Genomic DNA, 6,564 nt, shown 5'->3' with positions numbered 1-6,564 from the left:
CAATTTTGAAAAGGTACCAACAATCTTGTCTGCCCTATTTTTGGAGTTTTGTGTGAAATTGTGTCCAATTTGCTTTTTTTTTCTCATTTTTTTTTTGTGTTGTTTCAATACACACAAAGAAAATAAACATGTTAACAATGTATAACAATGTGTGTAATTGCAATAATTTTCCTGGAGAAATACATTTTCTGGAAAATTTTCAGGGGTGCCAACATATACAGTATTGAGTGTATGTGTATGTACACTCCTCAGTGCCATTCTATGTGTAATTCTCAGTATCTGTCCTTATTCGGTAAATATCGAACCCGCACAACCCCACTTCTCATGTCCTATTTGGGTATAATTGGCGGCATCTGATCTTACATTTTATATATGGACAATACACAGCACCGCTTCTCTTGTTTTGAATATTGGGTAAAATTTACATTGTATGCTTCAATACAAAGTGACCCCGATGCCCAATATATTTTGACACCTCTTAATTTTTTATTATAACATGTAATTTGTGCAAGGCCCATGCTGCTTCCAGTTCAGTGACAGTGACAGCTGTGTATCAGATGCCATCGGGCATGAAATGCACCCATCATCAGTTATGGATTGGATGTGTCACATGAAGAATGATTGATAGCCCGAGTAAATCTCCATCCTCTGAAAGCTTCGTCATGTCAGGAGCTGTCATAACCCAACACTCTGCCAGCATGCCATAACAGATCTCTGTGATGCCCTCTTCTGTGCAGTCTTTTTTATTTCTTCCTAGGCACTAGGACCTGTCAATTCTGCTTAGTAAGACCTCATACACCTGGGGCCCCAGTAAAAGTCACAAGTTAGGATTTAATGAAGGAAGTTACTAAAGTCTGAAGTTGAGGTGTCTGCATAGATCAATTGTCTTCACTGTTTATCTCAGTGCCATAGCAAAGCTCGCTGCAAGTATGGAGTTTCCAAGAGTAAAATAAATGAAAAAAGTGACATATTATACATATGCTATTTAATGCATTATAATTAGAGATGAGCGAACACTATTCGAAACAGCCGTTTCGAATAGCACGCTCCCATAGAAATGAATGGACGTAGCCGGGACTTGGGGGGTTAAGCGGCTGGCTGCCGGCAAAGTCAGCGTGCCGGTCGCATCCATTCATTTCTATAGGAGCGGGCTATTCGAAACGGCTGTTTCGAATAGTGTTCGCTCATCTCTAATTATAATGTATTGTATTAGGGATCAGACCCCCTGGGATTCAAGACCCCTATGGGGTCTAACAAATGCAAATAAAAAAAGTTTAATAAAAGTAAAAAATATATATATTAAAAGTTCATATCCCCCCCCTTTCCCTAGAATATGTATAAAAGTACTTAAATACTGTGAAACACATACACAATTAGGTATCCCTGTGTCCAAAAATACCCGCTGTACAAGTCTATAAAAATATTTTTCCCGTACAGAGAAAAAAAATCAAAAGTGTCAAATCACCTTTGCTTCTGATAAAAATTGGAATGAAAAGTGATCAAAGCAATAGCAATTCCCCAAAATGTTATAACTATAAAGTACAGCTGGTCTCACAAAAAAAACACCCTGTGTATCCCCGTACACGGAAGTATAAAAAAGTTTTAGGTGTCAGAATATGGCGACTTTTAGATAAAACTTTTTTATGCACAGTTTTGTATTTTTGATAAGGAGTTAAAATGTAAATAAAACCATATAAATTTGGTATCCTCAGAATCATACCGAAACACAGAATACAGGTGACATATTCATGTTGGCTGCAGCGCGAATGCTGTAAAAAGAAAGCCCATAAGAAAGTCACACAAATTAACTCTTTCTTCAAATTCACCCCATTCTGATATTTTTCCAGCTTCCAGTACATTGTACTGATAGCGTCTTGAAGAAAAAATTGTGTTCCAAACATTAACACTTCATATGGCTCTGAGAGTGGAAAAATTTAAAAGATATGGGGTTTAAAATGGGGGAATTTCAAAAACGAAAATCGAATAATGCATGCTTCCAGAAAGGGTTAATACCTGTATGGGAGATATGGGAGACTGCCAGGTCACTATCTCAGAGTGGTTCCAGTGGAAGTGGCAGCTAGATAAAGATCAGAGAGACCAAGCACCAAAGACTCAGACAAAAGAGTGGTTAAGTCCAGTCTGAAGGACTATGGCCAGCAGCAGGAGTGCAATGTTGTAAAACAAGGGTCAGGGTGATTAACTCAGGATCACAGGTTGGGGATAGGCGGAGATCATCAAGAAGATCAGGTCAAACAAGCATAAACAGTCAAAGAACCAGCCATAGGTCATACACAAATACATTTACAGAATACACCTGTATTCTATGCTTCGGTACGATTCAGGGGATACCAAATTTATATGGGTTTATTTACATTTTAACCCCGTAACAAAAATCCAAAACTGCAAAAAAAATTTTTTCTAAAAGCTGCCATATGCATGCACAGTACGCTCAAGTAAGCAGCCACAAGAAAATGGCCACAGACATGCGCAGTCGGCTCTACTCCGAGGTCCGATGGCAGAGCCAACTGCACATGCCTGGGATTCAGATCCAGAAGACGTCGGAAGAAGAATCATCGCAGAGGATGCGGTGGAGAGGCATGCCAGAAGATGATGAGGCGGCACTGGAGAGCTTTCTCGCAGCACTGGGGATGCCCCCAGTGCTGTTTGACCATACCGAAGAAAACCGGGAATATCTAACGAACGGCGGCGTGGAGAAAACTTCTAAGGTAGGAGAAGAATAGCCTTTCTTAAGGATATTCCTGCGTGTTAGGGTGAAAAAATGGGATTCTAATGATAGAATCCCTTTAAGTTACTCACCTCCCAAAGTTCCCTTTCAGGATAAGGCCACACATTGTGGAAACGCAACTTCTTTGATTGCAGATTTTGCTGTGGTATTTTGAGCCAAAGCCAGAAGAGGATTGAGTAGAAGGTGGACGTATAATAACTTTCTATATATTTCCCATTCCTCTTGTAGCTATTCTTGGCTTTGGCTGAAAAAAATGCAGCAAAATCTTCAAAACGAAAAGCTGCATTTCCGCAACATGAGGCCTAGGCCTCAAACTCCTTAAGCTGCAGGAACTGCATTGGGATGATTCTTAAGCCTTATATCAATATCGCATTCTGTTAAAGGATCAGTAGAACAGCTCTGACAATCTCAAAGAGAGGGGGTGAAAAAGAGATCATCATCACAAAAATTAGGGGGGATTGGTTTTACTTTGCTATGGGGCCCCCTCCTTTATGTGTGTACTGTTCCATTCCAACTAAAGTTGTCACTAAAATTTGCTCCCTAGCCATGTTCCCCTCTACAATTAGTATAGTGAAAACTCAGTTGTGCCTATACAGTAATAATATCAGGAGTACAGCAGATCACCTAACACTGCTCTAGTGACTCAGACCGAGGAACGTGTAGTCACAGCTGCAAAGTGATTTCTTGTTTAGGCCAAACCAGGAATAAGTTAAGCACCTCTTAGAAATAATACAATAAACACACATGTCAAAGGCGGGCACAGATCCAATGGCATGAAATGAAATGCATCGTCATTCAGCGGTGCAGCCTTCATCATCTCTTTACTTTTGTCTTATAAGAATGGAAAGTGTGCGTGTTTCTATTGGCACCTGAGAATCTTCTAAGCCCTCTCATCACAAACAAGTTCCACATTCCCCTGGTTCTTGTAAGACGTCTTCAGTTTTATCCCCTTTCCAGTTGGATTTTATGTTTGGAGATTAAGTCTGAAGCAAACACTGAAAACCTTCAAAAGATAAATTTCCGATTGGTTTCTTGCTGTGGCTGCTGGTTGTGAAAACAGAGAGCGTTCACTCGGTGTCAGGTGATGAGTTGGCACACGGTAAGCAGGAATTTCACTGGCTTAACCGAAGAAAAGCAAACATCTCATTGCCTTACTGAAGTGGAAAAAGGCAGGATAAACTCAAGGGTCCACCTTGACTACTCATGGCATTCATGTTGTTTGGGGCTTCGTGGGCAATATAATCTTCCATTGCTTTATCCACTGCTCAATAGATAATGGACCATGCAGTTCATCTTCACCTATTCAGTCCATTTGTAAATGTGACCTTAAGATTCAAGGAACATGGAAATGGTTAAAAACTTGTGGCTACTATGCATATGAATTCTGATCCTTTCTATCAAACCACATTGCACAAAGAATAGCACCCTGACTTCACAACAAGTCTATAAACCAGACCATCTTTCCAAGCTATGGATGTTATGAACCTAAACCTTAATCAAATGGTAAAACAAGAGCTGACATGACGGTTTATAGTTGTGCCAAGTGCTAAACGTGCCACAAACGCTTAACACTTGACATTTAGTGTAGACTTGAGGAGGAACATTGAGCAACCTCCAAGGAGGCACCAGGCCTCATGTATCCAGCAATGAAAACTGGTCTGGGGAGATGGTGGCCAGATGTGCTGCTTGCCTTAGACCATTGCTTGCAATGTGGTCTTTGATGGAAGAAAACAGGAAGGAAGAGGATAGAAAATAGACACGAAGATGAGGAGTGGTGGTCATGTATCCTGTGATAGACCCATTACATTGTTTCATGTGTGACAACAACACCCATGGTCCTCGGATCTGTTTTTGGCTCCCTACAAGGTAATTATGTGATCTCCTGCTGAGTGCAGTATTGTCACCACGTGTGTTGTGGTACATGTGATCACAAGGCTTGTGTTACCCGTCCTTGATCTGGCTTTACAATAACTGCAGCTGCACTTGTGTAGATCTCAATGAGGGGGGCTTTTTCTGGATAACAAATGTTAAAAAAAAGGACTATGAATCTTCAGAGAAAATATCCTGTTTTATCCTGTTTGTATGTGTTACTGGGAAAGTTGGGTGAAAACCAATATGGCCATATATGCTGCTATTTAATTATTTTCATCGTAGTCGTAGAGTGACAATGGAACTGTAGGATGGACGCAGGTTTATACTAGCTAGGTATTTGCACAAAGCATGTCAATAATCCCTGCTAAAGGTGGCCTGCCACTCAAGACTTGTCACCATCAAATATACTGGTAAAAGAATAATTATTTCAATATTATCCAATTTACTTTATATTGGTAATTGTGTAGCCGGTCATATCACTGGTGGAGATGAAAACACACAAAGTCACCACAGACGGGCCAGAAGAGGGTACATTAGGTCCAGGAGTTGGCATGTGCAAACAACTAGGGTGGAGGACAACAGAGAATCTTCTTGAGAAACCAGCCACAGTAGGCTAACATGAAGAGCCCTCCAAAAGAGGGAGAACAGAAGTTTGATTGTTTTCTCACTTGTTTCTGAGCACTGTATAGCAGTATTTACTTTACATTTTGTTGCAGTGATACTTAGCCACTATTAAAGGGTGTAGCCATCGAGGTGCAGAAGTAGCAATCTATCAATATGAGAAAATGCTAGTATTATAGATAGCACATGGTAAGAAGGGGGCCCATCAAAGATTTTTCATTGGCACTTGGGATCTTCAAGGTACACCCAGGTACCCTGCACATTACTTTTTTTTTTTTTGCAGTGTATGGTAATAACACCACTGTATAGTATTGTTATTTAGACAAATATTTAGAATCATTGTTTGACCATTGTATGTCCTTCTCATTTCAGCACTATGCTATATGGTTTTTGGCTCACTGTACAGAAATTTTGAGATGGTGGCAACAAAAACCAAGGATGTCTCAATGCCTACATAGAGAGATTATCTTTTCAGGAGTCTTAAAGGATTGATCACAAAACTACGGGTGCTATATTGTGACCATTTCAATGTCAATGTAAACCTGAAGTGCGCCAAAACTATGTCAGAATGCTACAAACAGAAAGAAATCCAACTAATGCTTGGTATAAACAATGTGTAGGCTGCTTAAAAGTGCACCAAATTCATCATCCACCATCAATAACTGTGATAAATCTGGTCCATTTTAAAACTGGCGAGATTGTCAATGAATATAAATCTAGAGGCAATAGCCAGTTTGACATCATGGTGTACAAATCAAATTGGGATTCCTGACCCAGGGATAAAGAGCGGATGAAGAAAAGGACAATGACAGAAGATATGCACTATCAGACACTAAAGAAACATGTACAAAATGAATCATCATCCTCTGTGATGCGATTCTGTCCTCTATGGGCCCTTACCCATATAATTTCTAGAGTAAATAGTGAACTTTGAGGAAACAGTGGCTCGAAGTGGTTGCAGAAGGCCATTCACAAGTCATATGGATGAAAATAATCTACGGTCTGGTCTGAGGTTCTCTTTTATGCATTGTGTTTTTTAATCATTATTAAAGGGGTACTCCCACGTCGCATACTCACCCGTCTTGGTTCCTCTAAAACAGGGGTAGGGAACGTACGGCTTTCCAGCTGTTGCAAAACTACAACTCCCAGCATGCATACTTGCTCTGCTGTCTTTGGAACTCCCATGGAAGTGAATGGAGCATGTTGGGAGTTGTAGTTTCACAGCAGCTGGAGAGCCGAAGGTTCCCTACCCCTGCTCTAAAATCTTCTGTCTTCCGGCTTTGTTTCGTCATTGGTGGGCGGGGTCACATATGCAAAGCCAAGCG

Source organism: Leptodactylus fuscus, chromosome 6 (assembly GCF_031893055.1).
Source record: "Leptodactylus fuscus isolate aLepFus1 chromosome 6, aLepFus1.hap2, whole genome shotgun sequence".
Classification (NCBI taxonomy): Eukaryota; Metazoa; Chordata; class Amphibia; order Anura; family Leptodactylidae; genus Leptodactylus; species Leptodactylus fuscus.
This window is presented reverse-complemented; position numbering follows the sequence as displayed.